This window comes from Candoia aspera, chromosome 5 (assembly GCF_035149785.1).
Source record: "Candoia aspera isolate rCanAsp1 chromosome 5, rCanAsp1.hap2, whole genome shotgun sequence".
NCBI classification, from domain to species: Eukaryota; Metazoa; Chordata; class Lepidosauria; order Squamata; family Boidae; genus Candoia; species Candoia aspera.
In genome coordinates, this window is record NC_086157.1 from 22,573,741 (window position 1) to 22,594,359 (window position 20,619).

The window sequence follows — 20,619 nt, forward strand, 5'->3', positions numbered from 1 at the left end:
CCAACTGGGACTGGCAACTCAGTTATTAAGCAAAAGGGTCACTAAGTAAAAAAAAAAAACCATGATTGTGACTGTAGTTATGATCTGAGTTCAGCTTTCCTTTGCTTTACAGACCTGTGAAGGTCATAAATACAGGCATTGGTTGCAAAGCTGATTGACTGATTGATTGATCATATTGATCACTGCCTATCTTGTACTGCAATGACTCTGGGTGGCAAAGTTATTTTTCATTGTGGTCATAACTACAAACAGTCACTTCTGAGGCAGTCGCTAAATGAGACCTACCAGTAGTTCATTGACTTAATTATTTTATAATTATAAGATTATAAAAACACATAGAGGACATAGCAGCCAGGCAGCACAGAGCAACATGGAACAACAAAACCATGGGATGCAGTGGGTTGGGAGTGGGAGGAGGATGACATTGTTCATTCTTGTTCTCAAATCGTGATATGTGGCTTACAATGGACCAAAGCAGAAAGTGCAGAACTTCCCCTTAGTCTCAGCATTGTCCAGGTAGTTCTTTCAGGAAATGGTCACTTTTTCCTTTGGAAAACCAATCCTCTCTGTTGTCTCTTGTTTTTATTTTTCCCATAGTTCTACCCTCTCTCATCCAAAAATATTTAGTTCCTTATCAACAGTGCCCCATTGTTCCCCTCCAGTCTTCCTATATCCAACATTCACTGTTGCTTAGGTAAGCTCCTGTTCCTGATTTTTGCGAAGGCATTTGATATCCAGCTACACTACTTGAAAAGGAAATTATATATTAATAGCTTCCATAGGGGGTAGCTCCATTAGTCAACAAAAATGCTCATGAACAACAAAAATCTGTTCATCCTCAATGCTGAACAGATTTATGATGCATATCCACAACAGCTGATAATTTGTTAGATTTGTAACAGACCTGTAGTGTGATACATGATTCTTCAACCTACAATAGCTACAAATGTTTAAGAAGTGATATATTTTGTCTTACAAAAAAATAAAAAAAATAAAAGAAAGAAAGATTATTGAACACACACAAATCCTTTCAAATGACTTGCTAGGTCACATTAATTTATGGTCATTTATCTTATGGGCATAAGATGTATATAATTGATACCTTGTATTAGTGAATTGGTATAAACATATTAGGTGCTATATATTTTGTTTTGCCAAAAACAAACAAAAACAAAAGGCTCATGTCATACTAAATGCTAAGAGCATCTATCAAATATTTTCTTAATTTATGTTGATATTCTGTAGCAGTTGCCTATAAATAAGGAAAAAAAATGGTGGATAGTGAAAACTTTCCTGTATGTTTCATCCTGTGTTTCATCTGGGTAATTTTTATCATTCTTTATTCCTCAGGGTTTACATTTTAGGATCTGTATATATTGTGGATGGGGAGGAAGTTACTTTAAACATTGGTTTTAATAGGTCAGTTTTATAGAACTGGGAAATACTGTATTACCCTTTTATTTCTGTCTAGTGAAAGTTGATTGAACCCTGTGTTAGGTTGTGATATCTCTTCAGGAAGCTTTTGGAATTTCATTGTAAATCTTGTATCAGTCAGATCAGTCTCCAGAGAAGTATAACAAATATATTCTGTGGTTTAGGAAAAATAACAGTCTGTTCTGCCATAGCACTGAAAATGATTGATGATTTGGCATGGTAAATTTGACAGTGATATAGCAAGTTTCTCAACAAGAAGGATCTTCCATTCTATATTTCCTACCATTGTTGTTATGAGATTTAAGAATAGCATTAAATTTAAAGACAAATGTAGGTGCATCTCTCTCACACTGTCTCTTAAGCAACATGGTCACATAAATTATTGTGCAAGCAATAAAAATACATAGCAATGGGTAACCTTGAAAGACTTTGCCTACATTATTTGTTGAAGTTTAATATATCCAGCATTACCAAACTAAAATGTAAGGACTTTAGCCTGATTAATCTGAATTTGTTTTCTTTTGTAGAATATTTGTCTGTCTATCTGTCTGTCTATCTACAGTACTATCTATCTCCATCCATCCATCTCATCAACATGACTATGAGCAGCTTACAAAAATTAAAATGCAATAAAATAAAATACACACAGACACACACACACAATTCCTAGCCAGCTAATGCAAAGTCCCTCTCAAAAACCTCATTCAGCAATAATGTGGGATCTCCTAGCCTCCATGTCTGGTAAAACAGCCAAGTCTTCAAGACAAACCCCAGGCAGTATGTTGTTCCAGAGGCCAGGCACAATTATGGAAAACTGGTCCCACAAGATGACATCCCCTAATAGATGGGACCTGGAGCAGACCCCTCTTGCCCAACTTAATGGGATGGGTAGAGATAATGTGAGTAAGGCAGTCCCTCAAGTACCCAGGCCCCATGCCATGTAGGGCTTTTCTAAACCTGTTTTGATTCTTTTTCTTTCTTTCTTTTTTTCTTTTAGCTGCTTCAATTGTTACAGTGCTTCTTCCTGCTTTCAATATATCAGATGAATTGATCAGGGGCAAACTATACAATACATTAAATATCTTGTGTACATTTACCTTATCTCTTAGTTTTTATATGAAGTAAATGTATGATGCCCTGACTGGGTCAACTGATATAAATTGTGGTTATTATTATTATTATTTTCTCTCAGGATCCTTGTTTTAGAAAAATACAGCTCCCATGCATACACTTCACAGGACGTGAGGTGAGGCCAATGTTCATTGACTGAGAGATCTGCTTCAGGAATAATGGCTTCTGAACATGTAAAATAGGTTCAGATGTTATTATGTGTGAGGGTTGAATGAAAAATAATGCCCCCACCTCCATAACTTTAATTTAAATAGGGATAGTTTGATAAATGAAACAGGAAAATAATCCTTGAAATGAGCTCTTTTGCTAGCTTTATTTACTTATGCATATAATCACCACAATTTGCTACATATTCTTACCAACGACGGATAAGTTTCTTAAAGCCATAATGAAATAATTCTATGCTTTATCTTTTCAACCTGGTCCTAACAGTCCTTTTCACCTCTTTATCTGAGTCAACCAGCTGCCCATGAAGTCATTTCTTTAATTTTTGAGAAAGGTGGAAATTGGAAGGTGCCAAGTCTGGATTGTATGGCAGATGGGACAAGACAGTGAGATCCAACTTTACAATTGCCCCTTGTATGAATTGTAAAGTTTGACATTTAGTTTTGTCACTTTGCAGCAAAATTTCCTTCTCATGCTTCCAAACTCTACTTAATTGTTGTTTCAAACTTTTAAGTATTACAATATAGTGCTCTGAGTTGATAGTGGTGCCAGGTTCAAGGAACTGTCTTCAGATACAAACATGTAATTATGACTTTAAAAAAAAAAATAGATGAACCTTTGTGATGATATTCTATGGGTTGGCACTTCCTTTCTGGATTATAATCTCCTTGATCACACTAATCAGTTTTTCCCTGTTCACCACATTTGCATTTTTTTTTTTTTTGGCCCAGCTATGCACAGTACTCACATCAGCCCACTCAGCACTCTAAACAAGCTAGATTCAGTGTGAATTTCAATTGAAGGACTTCCTTCATAAGTCAAAAATGCAATCACAGTACATTGCTTAAAGCACACTAATAAGTACTCACTGCAGGATTCTGTGTCACAGTCAATAGCAGCACAACTTTTTTCTCAAAGCAACTTCTGGCTAAAGAACCACAACTTCCCACAGTTGAAGTGAAAAAAAAAAAAAAAACAGGTGCTAAAGAACACATCAAAACTTCTAGTAGTTCACTACTGCCATCTGTTTGCAATTTATAATGTTTGAAACATTATTTTTCATTGAACCCTTAGACTTTTTGTGGAGATAGGGCCAGACATAACTTTACTAATGCAACCAGAAATTGCTGGCATTGACACAAGAAGTATGCAGTTTAGTAAAGAAATTTTCAGACTTGATTGCCATATGCTATAATCAAGAATTTTGGATAGATTTTCTACTTATTACAGAAACAAAAGAAGTGGCACTGTGCATTTGTTTATCTTACAACCTTTTAAAAAAAAATCAAGCCCATGCAAGAGAGAGAGAGAGAAATGGTTTTGATTAGCCAAAATAATTTTGGCAAGGAAAGAAATAGAGAAAAACAGGTGTGGGTTAATAAGGTACTGTATAACGATGACAGATAAAATAACTGCGTTTATGCTTGTGTAGAGAAAAAGAAAGATCATTGCTTCCTACAAAAATTGGCAGGCATTGATTGCTTAGTAGAATTAGAATGAGCATAGTTAAGGTGATATGAACTTAGAAACTAATGAGGCAATTTAAGTGCTATGAATACATTCAGCAGAACAATGTTTCTCAAAGCATGTACAATGGTGGCCCACTAAATTAACTTTCAGAAATGTAGGGAATGTCCAATTAAGCAAGCAGCTCCCTATGTTTACTTCATAAGCTAAAGTTTGTAAGCAAATATTTAATCTAAAACTATACTATACTATTGGTCGCACTTATGGATGACCTCTGGCTGGAGCGGGATGGAGGCAGTGCATCCATCCTTGCTCTCCTTGACCTCTCAGTGGCTTTCCATGGTATCCTTTTGGGATGGCTCAGGGAGTTGGGGGTGGGTGGTGTAGTTCTGCGCTGGTTCATCTCCTTTCTCCAGGGCCAGTCCCAGTCGGTGGTGATAGGAGAGGAGAGATCTGACCCTTGACCCCTCCATTGTGGGGTGCCGCAGGGTTCAGTTCTCTCTCCTTTCTTGTTTAACAACTACATGAAACCACTGGGTGAGATCATCCAGAGATCCGTCACCATGGGTTGAGGTATCATCAGCATGCTGATGATACCCAATTATACATCTCTATCCCAGGTGAGGTAAGTGATGCAGTGACTGCCCTTTCTCAGTGCCTGGGGTTGTGGGGGTCTGGATGGGGAATAACAGGCTTCAGCTGAACCCTGGTAAGATGGAGTGGCTGTGGATTGATGGTGCTTCATCTTCCAGGAAATTGTCATCCTTAGTTCTGGATGTGGTTGCACTGCCCCAGACAGACCCAGTGCCTAATCTGGGGGTTCTCCTGGACTCATGACTCCTGCTTGAAGAGCAGGTGGCAGTCATGGCCAGGAGGGCCTTTGTGCAACTTCGGGTTGTGCGCCAGTTACGCCCTTTCCTGGATCGAGAAGCCCTCCGAACAGTCACTCACGCCCTGTGTTATTACCTTTAAAGCCCTACATGGCATGGGGCCAGGTTACCTGAAGGACTGTCTCATCCCTATTATATCGGCCCGTCCCACCCGATCATCCAGAGAGAGCATGTTACAGACCCCATCCATAAGGGAATTTCATCTGGTGGGGTCCAGGAAATGTGCCTTCTCTGCAGTGGCTCCTGCCCTTTGGAACATCTTGCCGCCAGAGGTGAGGCAGGCCCCCTGACTCCTGACCTTCCGGAAGGCCCTGAAGACCTGGTTCTGCCATCTTGCCTGGGGCAGGAAAGTGAATAACCATTCTTGGGGGTGGCTCACACCCTAGAGTCCCTCCCACCAGCCTGGATTTTATACCTTTCTTGGATTCTATTTATTTACTGTATTTTATTATAACTGTTTTATGAGATTTTAATGTTTATATTTTGCGCTTGATTTTACTGTAAACCGCTCAGAGTCCCTCTTTTGGGGGAGATAGGCAGTGGCTAAATTTGATCAATCAATCAATAAAATAAATACCTACCACTTGAATTTTTTATATACCCCATACCATAGTAACAACTAGTTTAAAATGTTATTCATTGAAATCTGAGTACTAAAGGGCTAGGAGTAGTGAATATTTACCCCACCCAAATCTCAGTTTTAGGTATTCACCATCATATTTCTTCTTTGTACCTTTCTTTTTGGGTTGTTTCTGCAAGGTCACAATTCCCATTAGCACAGCACATGTAGACTTAAAATTGATAACTGTGCTGGACACCTGCTGACTTTAGGATTACTGCTGCTACTTCTATTATCATTTACAAGTTTCCATGATCCAGTTTTCAGTTACTGCTTCATTCTCACTAAAGTGTTGGCTGTCAAGGCATGCAGGAGGTATATGTGAAGATGTAGGAATGAGAAGGAAGTGGACACTTGCCAGCTGTTAATATGAGGGTGGAAGAAGTGCTGAGTGGGGTGAGTAGGCTCTGTCCTGTGAATGTGGGCAGCTGTGGTGGATCACCTGATGGACATCTCTGGACAACACTTTGAAAATCACTTCTGTAGAGGATAGTTTCTTTGTTTTGAGTTCTAAGTCAAGAATGTTCTCTCTCTCTCTCTCCCCTGCCCGACCATTCTATAATATCTTGTGTTTTATTTTTTTTCCTTAAAACATAGTTTCAAAAGAAATATCCCAACTATGTGATGGCTGCAGTGAATTTAGATAGTTGAATAATATTTTCAGTGGAGAGAGTGAAGAGGGTCTGCATCTAGTCAATATGTACTGTTTATTCCAATATTGTTTTTGAAATGCATTTTTTTTTATCTATATTGTCCAAGATTAAAAACCTATTTAAAGGTTTTACTCAATTTATGATCATAATAAAAATTATATGGTACCTGATTTGCAAAGATTTGTCTTGCAGATCATATATTTTATTTAAATGTGATATAAAAGAAAAGAGAGAACAGGCAAGAAGTGTGGGGGTTCAGAAGGAAATGTAAAGACATGAGGTTGATAGAATGGATAAGGCCCACCTCAGATTCCCCATATAATTGTCTATCACCAGATATCTCCTTTTTATTGTTATTTTTCTGATGATGCCTTATTCTATAGTAGTAGTAGCATTTTGCATCCAAAACCATATTATTGACTTCTAGACTTCATGTCTGTAGCACAGTTTCTAACAATGTAGCATTCTCTTTTGTTTTCCTGTAAAATTGCCTTTTCACATTAGCAATTATCTTTCCCTCTCATTTGCTGGCAGGACTAGAACTCACAGTCTCTTGATTGTAGCCTGATGCCTTAACCACTACACCAATCTGGCTCTAATTCTTTTTTTTTTTTTTTAAATCTCTCTCTCATTCACTGTCTCTGTTTCTCATAATTCCTTGTGTTATTAATTACATAATGGTTTATATTTGGTATTCCATTGTAAAAAGGCTAGCTTCCTGTTTCTTTCCCGTATTCCAACAGAACTGAAAATAAACAGGAAACTGGTGCTCAGCTGAAACTGCTAACTCCAGCATCCTACTTTTGCAAGCTGCTGTTGAAAAAGTTTTTCCTTGCAGGTACTCTCTGAATTCCAAACACATTCTAGCTGCCGTAGAATAATGATCTGGCCACAACTTATACAGGTGCAGGCTAAAACACAGATATTTAAAATAAAGATGCCAAAGATATTGATGGAGATCTGTAACTGACAGTGATGACTACTACCTATTTAGAGGAAGAAATGGAGGAGGAAAATAAAGAATTATCTGAACAAAGAATCTTACAGTAGATCTGTATTTGATAACCACTGTTATTGTGAGTGATAGATGAATTATTAAGGGAGGAAATATAAGGAATACTAATAAACTATTTGTAAGAAATTAATAATAATAGATTAGTAATTATGGGAGGAAAATCAAAGGTTCTTCAACTCCCCCCCCCCCTTCTATACTTGCTTTGGGAAAACTATTGAAAGAGTATTTTTCAGGCTGACTTCCAACAGTATTTGGGAAATGAGCAGCTATTCTTTTAATCACTGGTAGAGAGTACACAACAGTGCTGTGGTGAATGAAGAGTTAAATTTAGTAGGAAAGACCATCTGCTAGCTTGAACAGCATGGAAAGAATTTCCTGCTGTTTTACTGCTAAAATTGCTGCTTGTAGATGGAAGCCCTCTGCCCCATTTGTGTTTCATGCCTAATATAAAGACTCTAATTGTTTTCTAAGTGAGTGGGACCTTACTTGCTGTAAGCATAAAACTGAAGTCCAGTTATAATATACCACTATGGATAATGATATTTTATGATTCCCTAGTTCTTTACAGACACACACACACATCTGGGAGCTGGACCTAGTATAGATTGCATGTTCATTCCTTGATCAGTGCATGTGACACCCCTGCCCTGTAAGCTGCTTTGGGTACCAGTTTGCTTCTCTGTTCAATGCAAGGTGATGGTTGTAACCCATCAACCTCTTCATGGCATAGGAGTGGGTTAATTGAAGGACCACCTCTCCCCAAGTATGTTTATCTCCCCCATTAGGTCTGGCAGAAGAGGCATGCTCCACATTCTGTCTGCTAAAGAATGCTATCAGGTGGGCCTAGGAAGAGAGCCTTTTCTGTCATGGTGCCCACTCTTCTAAATGTTTGGATCAGCCCTGGCCCTGTTGTCCTTTTGTAAGGTCTTAAAGACTTGGTTTTGTCACTGGGCCTGGGATCAAGAGATGTGGCTGAGCCCATACATTTGGTTATGCTGATTTGTGATTGATGAGTCTTTTTATTTTTTTATCCCAGCTGATGTTTCTATGTGCTTTGTTTTTTTCTGTTTGCACGTTTTTATATTTTCTTTTAACATTTTAAGCTGGCCAGAGTCATGAATTTGAGATGTGCAGCCATGAGGAAGGAAGGAAGGAAGGAAGGAAGGAAGGAAGGAAGGAAGGAAGGAAGGAAGGAAGTTCTTTTTTTCTCTATTTTGTTCCCCAATCCTGTTTGTAACCAGAAACAACACATTAGTGTAGAGACTGACCAGTAAGATAGAAGCATTACAACAGAGCTTCATGAAAATTTTGATATCGCCCTGCTCTCTATGCAAAGAGTATAGGATGATATCATTTATCCTTATATTTTATAAGACCTTACTATAATATTGCTATATTACTGCTCCTGTTTCCCATAAATACAGTATGCAGTGTGAATTAACACAGGAAAAATCACCATTCTTTTCACCACAATGAAGAAACATCAATCCTGTTTTGGATTTTGATGGTTTTTCTAAGTAAATATACAGTATATGGATGAGAAAGGTTTGTTGCCTTCTTTGAACAATTATAAGCTATGGGATACTGGAAATATATCCCAGCTCATAATATTTTGGTATTCTTAGCTTTGTAGAAGTTCTCTTTAAGACAACCTCCCTCCCCAACTTCTGATGAAGATGTTACTTTTGTTGGCCCCTATCAAAAGATAGAAGTGACACTGAAACACTCTTCAAAGGAAGAGAAGCTGGCTGATGGCTTTTCAGACCCCTTGCTATAAAAGGCATGCTTTCACTTCAAGAAATGTACTGGTTAAGAACCAGTAATCTGAGAGTTGATTATGTGAGGTGGAAATCTCATGATAAAGGAGGGAATGACTACATTTTCTATATTTTCCTCTCCAAATTAAGAATTCATTTCAGGAAAATAAAAATCTTGATGAGATTTTGTGAAGGGATCTGAAAGATATTCATCTCCACAGTGAACACAGGTGCTGGAGTATTTTGAAGGTGGATAACTTTGAAATTCAACAGACTAGGTAGCTCATCACAAGAACCTGTGCTACATGAGCTTTATTGTGAAATGAGTTCAATGCAGAGGGAAAAAAAATCCACCAATTAAAAATGTTCATAGCAATATAGATGATATAGAGAGAGATATAGATATACTGTAGATGATGATATAGATATAGATATAGATATAGAAATAGGTGTAGGTGTAGGTAGATATAGATGATATATGGTAGCATTCAAATTATGTGATACTGTGATTTATTATTATTATTATTATTATTATTATTATTATACACTACAACATGAAATCACATCTGCCAGTTCTTTAGCTGGTATTGGCCTTCATTTACATTGAGTTCTTCTGAAAAATCTAGGATGTTGTAATGTAGCAGTGTAGATTATTATTAGTATTAGTATTTACCAGGACATAGACCACACTATCCTAATTTGCTTTAATGTTGAACTGCTTTTTGCAAACAGTATTTTTTTTAGAGGAGATTTTGGGGAATGTTCATGATTATAGGATTGTAAGCACCTTCACACCCACATAAAGCATTGTCTACTCATATTTATAATTGCTATGTGGCTCTGACAGAAGTATAGCTCCACATCAACACTCCCATCATGTCCAGCTAGGATTCAGTGCATACTGTGAACAACATGTACACTTGAGAATCAGCTTTACTAAAAAGCAGCTGAGCAATGTGGCAGGACCTGTTCAAACTTGGCTGATTTTGGAAAGCTAAACTAAACTTGTATGCTAGATTGGAAACATTTTTCCCTCTCTCTCTCCTCTCCCTCTCCCTCTCCCTCTCCCTTTCCCTCTCTCTCTCTCTCTCTCTCTCACACACACACACACACACACACACTCACACACACGAGAGTCCCCAGTTAGCATTCTGGCTTGGAAGCACAAGTTGGGGAAAGCTGGACTATGAGATCTCAGTTTTGTAGTCCAAAATATACATTTGCTTTCAAATCCATGAGATTTACATATATCTGACCAGACACATGTTGAAGCTGATTGTTAATATTGTGCTGCAATCGTTTTCCCCACTGAAAAGAATTCCAGTTTATTCATTTTTATCTCAGCAGCTTTTTTCTAATCTTCATTCAGATACCTAACTATAAAGTCATCTCCCCAGTAAAAGTTTGAGAGCAATATCAAGCAGTAATATATGAATAACATTTCATTTCAGTTAAAATGTCCATTATGTTGTGATTTTACAGTATAATTAAATGGCAAAAATGTTATAACTTATACAATAGGTGATAATGGGCAGTAGATGAAATGTCAGAAAATAAGAAAAATAAAAGGACTGAGGGGCAGAGTAGAAATGGGTCTGTCTGTGTGCATGTGTGCATCTGTATAATGTGCAGTGTCACAACACATATTAAAGACAAAGGATGACCAGAATTTTACAAGTTATTTATTTCTCTTTGTTTAAAATGTGGATATTCCTTTCTTCATCTAAACAGAGTTTAAAAGTAAAGAAGTCCTCTAGACAAATTTAATTTCTGGTAACTATATGGATTTATAGTTTTATTTGTCAACAGTACATTGCCTTATTTGGAGTGGAGGAGAAAGAGGAAAAAAAAAGAGACTTATTCATATAGCCTTCCATCTTAGTCAGGTATTATTCAAGACTTTATCTGCTTAGCTTCTAAGCCCAAGCAAGGTCAATCAGCAGCTGCCATCTGCTAAGACCTAACTCAGTTTAATAAACAATTCTGGGTGACCAGCTGCTGTTGGTTCTTCCCAATCATCATTTGTCAGGCTACTTTGAACTGTTGTCATCCTAGCTGCTCACTGTATGTATGTATGAATGTATGAATGTGGTATATATATATGTGTATGTATGTATGTATGTATGTATGTAATCTTGAGGGCAAGGGCTGTCTGATTACTGGCATTTGCAAGCTGCTGTGGAAGCTGTTCATGATACATATCTATAATAACAAATACATAATAATGCTGCTGCAAAATAACAGGCAAAAGATAAAACAGATAATACTTATAATGACTAATAAACAAAAAAAGCTAATCATACAAATACTAAACTGTTGTGGTCCACATTCTGCAGCTGGGATTAGGACTGTCTCTTTTAACTTCTCTCATATTCACATTTTCCCCCCTCAGAAATAGGTTTGTTCTGTTTCTAAATTTGCTATTAAAAAAAAAAAATACCAAGAAAAAAATATTTACATTTCATGTGCTTTTTCCATCACCCAAAAATGTATATCCATTTTTATATGCATTTATATACATTGTATGTGTGCTGTACTCAAATTTTCATAATAATTTTAAAAAAAATATCTTCCCAAACATATCTACATATGTCAAAATTCAGTGAAGTGGAAAAGCTGAAGAATAATTAGGTTCCAATGTGTGCATTCATTCAGAACCAAGAGGCCTTCTCTGTATCTATCTCACCTTAGACAGAAGAGGGACTCAGAGAATATTGCTGATGCCCTGAGAGCAGGGCTAGGCAGCCTCCAGTCCCATTTTTGCAGACTTCAGAGCTCCTCCAGATTGTGCCAAAATGACAATTTCTTCAGTACTACTATTACCCCATCCTTTAAAATAATTTAAGAAGATAGATGTTGGTCTCAAGGCATTCCTGCATCTGAAAGTAACCAAAGGCACTTTGAATTGGCCTTGGAAATGAGTGGCTGAATAGCAAAAATCGTTTAAGTGGAGAATACATCATTTGTCTCGATCAAAACTTTAGTAGCTGAATTCAATAAAAAAACAAAGATTTCAGTGGAAATTGTCTTCAAAATTAGGCTCACAGAAAATGCACTACAGTAATCCAAATGGGGCATCCCTGGTTTCCTTTCTTAACATACCACCAATGGCTGGTAGGAAACATTCTTTGCTACAAAGGCCACTAAGCTTCAAGGCACGATGCTGGATCCAGAACCCCTTTGATGACAAGCTGTTGCTTTGGGTAGGGATAATGCAACAGATAGCTAGCTAGACTTCATTATGGTGAAAGGCCATAACTTAAAATCTTCAAACACTAAACAGCCTGAACAATTGTATAGTACGATAAAACAGAATAATATAAAGACAACAGAAATTTATGAACTACAACTGATGAGGGAGCTGGATTACCAGGTTTACTGGTGTCCCCTGAATACATGTTCTTCCACTGTACATGCCTGCATTATAGTTCGTATCAGGTAGCTGTCTGAAAGTAAGACAGAGAAAAGGACTTCGCCTGAGAATATTATTAAAAAGGATATAATAAGCTTGCTACATAAGTTCTTATAACCTTCCTATAGACTTCCCAACTGTTTTGACTGTCCCTCTGCTATAGGAGCAAAAACAGTTCCCAGAATAAAGCCTTGAAAATTTACTTTCCAAAAAAGTGAACCTAAGAATAGAATCTATGATGGTCGGGTAATTCCAGGATGGTAGCTACTTGATTTAGCTTGACTTAATTAGCTGCAGACTCCTATTCAGTCAGATCTTAATATTGTTACAGACTGGCTTCATTTTCCTGTTTAACATTCAGAACTTAAAAAGCACCCCACCTTGTTCCTAGCTGATGGTCAGCAAAGCTCTGAGGTACAATATATATGACACATACTGTATGTTTAAAAGTCTGTTTTCAGACTAATTTGTCAGATTTAAGCACTTCATAGGCTTTAAAAGACTATATGATATAGTATAATAAAAGTTGATCCTCAGGAGCCCTCCAGGTATTGACAAGTACAGCTACTGTAATTCTCTTCCCATCTGACATTCTTGCCACTGAGTGGGAGTTACAACATTTGGAGGGCACTTGATTACTGACCACAAGATTAAAAGTCAAAGTACAAATTTCCATTCAATCAAGAAGCTCACTGGATAACTTTAAGCTAGTCTAATTCTATCCCATATGATAGGAAGATAAGAAAAGAGGAACAAGCTATCTTGAAGTCTTTAGATCATCAATGGTTATGAATGTATCCAATGAAGAAATTATAGAATAGTTTTGGTTATGCAGCTGAAAATGTAATGGGGAGAAGGTGATGTATTTGTCCTAGAGAGGACAGTCACATAGAAAGATAGGACTTTTAAAAGAAATAGACTGGTCAATAGCACTGAAAGCAGTAGCAAATCAAACAAAGTAGCCTCATAATTTAGCCAGCAAATGGATGAATGGAGAGAACTAAAATAAATGTAATGGAAAGAATTGGACATTCTACCATTTGAAAACCCTTCAGCGGGGACCTTTATAGTGGTGAGACCATGCAATCAGCCAGAGTGGGAGAAAATAAATGTGGAGGAACATTCAAATTTTGATGGATGTTTTGGGCTGTGGAATGGAGAGCCCAAACTCCCTTGTGGATTGAAAGCAATCTTGATAAATGGTTATGCATTATTATACCAGCCCAGCAAGCTCAGCAACATTATAAGGCAGCCCTAAGTTATTCCTTCATACAAGACTTTTACATTTTTTCTTTCTTCTGCAAACAGAAGACCCCACAAACCCTTGAGAAGTGCTGTTGGTTTATGAAATGTGCTGTATGAATCTCCTCCTGTGAACTGCACTGCCCAGTTGACAAAAATGGTGCCCACTGGACAAATCAGCTTCCAGTAATGCATTCCTTCCATGAACTGCTATTTATACATGTAAGAGCCTTCTTAAATGCTTTATATACTTCTTCCGAATTCCTGATTTCCTTAAAACACAAGATGAAATAGTACCTGAATAGAAAGATCCTAACTGCATAGATCAGGGGTACCTAAAGTTTTGTTGTTGTCATCATTTTGGTTTATAAGCTCATATGGAATGCTGTTCCATTGGGATAGGGAATCTTGCTGATTCACAAAGGCCTGCCATGACATAACTTGTTTAGAAACACCAATGTAACCAGAAACCTGCTTGTCATCCCTTCTAGCCCCCTCCCACATGACATTCCCTTCTTTCCCTGCTTCCTATTTACTTTTGCCTAGGTAGGTGGATACATTTATATGTTATTTACAAAACAAAGGGCTGCAGTTCCAATCATTTTTGGTTTTTAAAATAGTTTGTGGGACCCACTTGGGGCCCAGAGACATTTTTGAAAATAAAGATCATGCTGGCTGATATCTTGCTTTGTAGAAAGAAGGTTTCCATTTCCTTTTTTTAAAGCAAAAGGTAAGATGGTGCATGGAGGGCTGTTGGGCACCAAGAAAGGGGTTCACAGCAGAATGTTAGCCCTTGGAGGTAGTCCAGGCAAGAAGCACAACCAGAAGTACTAGCTCTATCTTAATTGTAAGGCTGCATTAACAGACTCTTGCAAGACCAAAAGTATTTCTCCCATCCTCTCTGGAAAACTATGGAGGGTCCCTTCTGAAATGCCACCCATGTCCTCTAAGCTTCTGTGGACTGAGACATCTTTCACATGCCAGTTGTTCAGTCTTCAGCTTTCCTCCTGTCTCCAAGATCATTCCCACATACCATTACACAATGGCACCTTGGGATACTATGTAGTGGATCCCAGATACAGATGATCAAGAAGATTCAAAAGCAAGAGAGTTTTATCCTTCACAGAGTATTCAATTGCAGCAAAGAGATAGGTAGTAGCTTCCTGAATTATTAAAAGGTAATGGCAATTGACAGCATAAATTACCATTAATATGTTTCACAGTTTAATGCTGAGGTTCCATAATGTTTGCTTACTTCTCTACTATTCTGCAGAATGTAGTGATTTTCTAAGTCTTCTCTGCCATTGTTGTGAATTAGCAAATTTCCATGGTCTAGAACTAGTCTATTGAGAATACAGAACAGCATATTACTGCTTTTTATTAAAGCATGACTCAGAAAGTAATTAGCAAGCTCTGCTATCACAAATAATGAAATGAAGCAAATCCATCTTTGGAACTGTTCCCCATATAGGACTATATTCTTCCTTTATTGTCACTCTGTTTTACATCTTCTACATTTATATGGATTTTATTTGCACAAAAACTAGATATGGGGATATTCAAGGATTATGTAAAGAACAACATTTAGGATACTTACACACAGCCACTTGGTCCAATGCCCAAACCCGCAGAAACTTTTTTGTGTGATGCTGTATTTATCCTCACTATTGCTGTCCTGACCACCTGCAGTGTGCTTCATAAGCCAACCAGCACTCAGAAAGAAACAAATGAGCAAAAAAATCAACATAAGCCAGCTCTCTACTCCCTATCCCTGTTCTTACCTCACTAGATGAGAGCCAGTTTGGTCCAGTGGTTAAGGTTCTGGGCTAGAGACCAAGAGTCTGTGAGTTCTAGTCCCGCCTTTTCAGAAGTGGTTTGCCATTGCCTTCTTCCTAAGGCTGAGAGACAGTGACTTGCCCAGAGTCAACCCAGCTGGCTTTCATGCTTAAAATGGGACTAGAACTCAAGGTCTCCCAGTTTCTAGTCTGATAGCTTAACCACTAGACCAAACTGGCTCTCCACCTTTTCCTACATGTCATTAATAAACTGTTAGAGACATAAGGACCCAGAATTGAACCCACTCCTTCAAAACCAGTCTCCAATTTGTGGAGCAGCCCAGAGATTTATGACTGGACAGCACAGAAATTAGGTAAAACAAATGAATAAACCCACAAATCTGGATTAACTAAGATCATACTTAAAAAAAAAAAGTATAGGAAAACTGCATTATTGAGCATATTACCATGACACTCCTAGTTATCCTAGATCTTACCTTATACTGTCTTTCCTAATCAAAAGACAAACATTGGACAATGCTAGCACAAATAAGTCATTATGACCAAACTTTGCAATAACACCCTTATGAATATTTTTATTCTAAGAAAGGGAGATTAAAAAAGAACCTCTGACAATAACCATAAATAATGTGATACAGTAATGCTGTAAAGGCAGGAGGTCTTATATAGATACCATTTTGAATCATTGCTAGAAGAGATGGTACCAAAGTTAATAGACATAAAAAGATGACTGTATAAGGCCACAGCATATTCAAAAGAAGTTGGAGATTGTTCTTGATAACATAAACTGATACTGGATTGAAAATAGTTGTGTCTGTTGAATAGATGTAACCTTGCATGACTACACATTTGATAGATGTAAATGATAAGGAGATACTGCATTACAGTCTCACAGTCCTGAAACAATGAATTAAAGAAAGCCAAGGAATTTAAAAAGATGACTAAAATCAAGATTGAATCTCAAGGGTAGCCACATGGAAACAGTGCCCTTCACTCTAATTAACAATTCACATCATTTTGAAAGGATCTTCCAAACTTACTTTCAGTTTAAATGAAGTAAATATTTGCTCATCTTCAACTTCAGACAATGCAAACCTAACTTCAGATCCAATGGGTCTAACCTAGGATGGTGCAAGGGGAGTTTCAATGATAGGGATAGCTGCTAAAGAACTTTAAGCAGAACTTACTAACAGCATTGGCAAACTTGAAGTATAATCAGCAGAGAAATTATGAAATAGAAGTCCACAATAGGGATAAACATTTCTCACCCTAATCCCCACACAGGTCTGTTGCCCTGTCCAGCACTTTATTTCCCTGGCCCAGTTGGATTTTTCAGTTTCATCTGTAAGTATTTATTTGTTTTTTATCAAGTATAATTTGTTTATTATCAGGTATATTTTTTTATATGTGATAGAACATTTGAGCTTTGGGCTATTGTATTTATTTTGTTTGAGGCCAGAAATAATTGTTAGTATTGCACAGAAAAGCCTTAAAAATGATTGCAGTACTGCCACTTGATCCCATAAAACCTCTGGGTTACAGAAGTAAATATAAGAGGGCAGACAATCAGCAAGATATCAGCTACAGAAAAAAGAATAGCATTCTAATGCAAGGGTATCAATTAGCAAATGGTTGTAATTACAGAAAATGTAATGATGACCTCCCATCCAATAGAAAGAGAAAAAAGAAGAGAAAGAGAAAGAGAGAGAGAGAAGAGAAATATAATCTTACACAATCTTCTTCCAATTATTTCAGGCAGAGAAAACCTAAGGTGTTTAGATGCTTGGGACAGAAAATCAAAATAATGGTCTATTTATTTCACAAAGCAATTACTATTTTAGAACTGCATAAATATAGAACTGGAAGGAGGAATTGGGCACTGAATCCCACTTTCTGTTCAGTAATAGAATTGAAATTGAAAATTCTCAACAGATAGTTGTCTATATCATCATCATCCTTAGGGAAATTTGGGACTGTTACAGTTCCACACACACACACACACACACCTCTCCCAACAATCTACCAGTATCTGACTTCCTGTAACTTAAGGTAATTATTCAATGCACTTCCCCCTAGAATGACAGGAAAGAAGTCTTGAATTTTTATGCTGCTCAACACTCACTTTGGTAATGATAAAATGGGAAAACCCCTTGCCCTCTACTCTGTAGGAAAGGCGAGATTCAAATATGACATACAATATATGCTTGTAATAATTTAATCTTACGTATTGATTCACCTAATTGTGTTTGTCTCTGACAATGTTAACCTCTATATTTTCCCATTGGCTATCATCTATCTCTCCTCTCTCTCTCTCTCTCTCTCTCTCTCTCTCTCTCTCTCTCATTTGAAGATTTTTTTCTGAAGATATTTTGTCATGAACAGTATTTGAAAGAAGAAACTGTGCAAGGAAAAATAAAATCAAATAAATTCATAGGCTGCAGATATTGCAATACTGAGAAAAACGTCATATGAAATAACCGTCTCAAAATTGGCAATGTGTCACTGTTACATTGATATGTTCCTATTTTTAAAAAAATAGATTCTGTTTTAGTTTCTTATATTCTATCATTGTATGCATAGAGCCTCTCAGCCAGAGAACAGCGTCCATAGTATTTGTACCTTTTGATAGGACATTCTGCCTTCATTTAGTACAACAGGAGAACATAGATCTTTAGATTCCAAAGAATGTCTGGCTTGAGAAAGAAAAAAAAAATTGAGCAACAGGTAGAGATTTCTGAGTGACTTCTCTCCCTGCTCCACCCCCTTTAATTATATTGTTTGTTTGTTTGTTTGTTTATTTATTATCACATTTCTTCACCATCCATCTCATACAAACGACTCTGGGTGTTAATTAACTGGATTCATAACTCCCAGACAATGTTGTATGGCAAAACTCTGAATATCTGAACCTCTTAATCCTGTAATATAGTTACTGCTTTTTTTTTAATGTATTTGTAAATGAAATATATTTGAATAATGCAAGTTATTATTTTTAAAAAAAATAAAGGTATAATAAAGGTGCAATCATATGGTCATGAAGTAAGATTCTGATAGCCAGAGTTTCCTCTTTAAGAACAAAATGTTCTTAAAAGATTAAAAATCTTTTATTATGATCATAGATCAGAAATGTCTGATCTTGAAGTCTGAAAAAGTGACATCAGGGGACTTCTGTTGGGAATACGGTGGACTGAGCAGCTTTGCCCACGAGCTCCATGGACAGAACTGGCATTGTGGCAGATTTTCAGTGCACAGGCTGGTTTCTCCTGTAGCCAATAGCATTTTTCTGGATCAAGGAAAATGCTTGGAATCAACCCATTCGAGCTGCAGCCAGGAGATCATGGACAGCATGACTATGATCAAAACTCAAGTTGATTCTTTAAGAGACTTCCTGGTTGAATGTGGCATGAGTCTTGCAAATCAAACTGAGGCCTCTGATAAAGCTAAGGCTTACACCTGCACCTCTCCTCTCAGTCAGGCTGCGGAGGAAAGGAAGTTTCAACCTCTGAAGTTAACCCTATATTAGGAGCTAAAAGGGAAGATAAGAAAATGACAAACATCTGTATAGAAAGGGAAGAAAAGGGTAAAAAACCTGTATTAGGTAAATGTTACTTACAACCCAATAAGATAGCCCTTCAAATACAAACAAATAGAATTAATGGAGGCAAATGGGAGTCGAAAAGAGCTATACTGCAATCATTAAGTCAGTTACTATGATGTGAGAAACGATTTGTGGATTTACAAAAGATAGACTGGCTACCAGCCAGAGGCAGCTTTAGATAGATTCTCTTGACTTTCGGTCTTTCTGTGATACCAAGTATGCTTCTAAAAATGAAACCTTTTTTGAATACTTTCTCAGTATTCCCAATTCAAGTTCTTCATTCAGAGGAAGTTAGTCCCCTTATAATTCAGCATAATCAAGAGAGTGTTATAAATTTAACTCATAGTAGAAATACTCCTGCAGATAAATTCAAGGACACCTCATTAATGGAGACTATGCCAAGGAACAATAATAGTAAACATTCTCTCCACCCGATAATGACTCAGTTGCCTCCAGTTCCTTTAGAACGGAACTTAATTAACTTATCCAGTGCTCCACCAGATAATAGACAAGTTGATACACTCAAGAAATTAAATGACTTAAAAGGAGCTTTAATGGCAACTTGCCACACAGCGAACCCTCTATTAAATTTAACACCTCAAACAATGCAAGAAGAAAATCCTCACTTGGGACAACAATATGAATGCACTGAAAAGGGAGAGCAAACTAGCTGTAGGGAGAAAGCTATCAATGAGAACCATGAACTACAAAAATCCAGATGTAATATCTGAAATAGAGGAGCCTTTTGCTCTCACTACAAGTATTAATATCACACAGAAGCAAGTGGAAACAACTAAAGCAAAAATTATTACAGTGGCCCAAGTTCACGAGCAACCCTTAGAAATTTCCGACCTTGGCTCTTTAGAAGACAGGGATATGGATGGGACCCATTTGGATCATAAAGAGGGTTTATCTAGATCAAGGATATTAACGCATATGGCCTGACGGTATGCAGACCAGTGTAAGATAAATCCCCTGAAAATTATTTCGTGGAATATAGCCGGATGGTATCATAACAAAGGCCTTAACCATTTAGATCATTTGTTAGATATGGATATACTTTTGCTTCAGGAAACTTGGACAGCTGATGATCTTGTATTCAATGGCTATTATTCATACAAGTTGGAGGCAACCACTGGCAGAGGGCCAGGGCAGATGAAAGGTGGACTGGGAATTCTTATTTCTACTGCTCTGAGAGTAGGCCATAAATCCATTCAGCCACTTAATCAAATAACTATGGCTATACTCTTAGATCTGGGAAATATTTCCTTATTAATTATTAATGTGTATCTCCCACCAATACAAAGAAGAGCTGAAAGAGAGGCAATGTGGCCAGATCTAGAGAACGTGGAAAACCTCCTTTTGGAATATCCTAGTGCCTTGGTACTACTCGGGGGGGATTTTAACGCCAGGCTAGGTCCTGATGACCAAACACTGTTA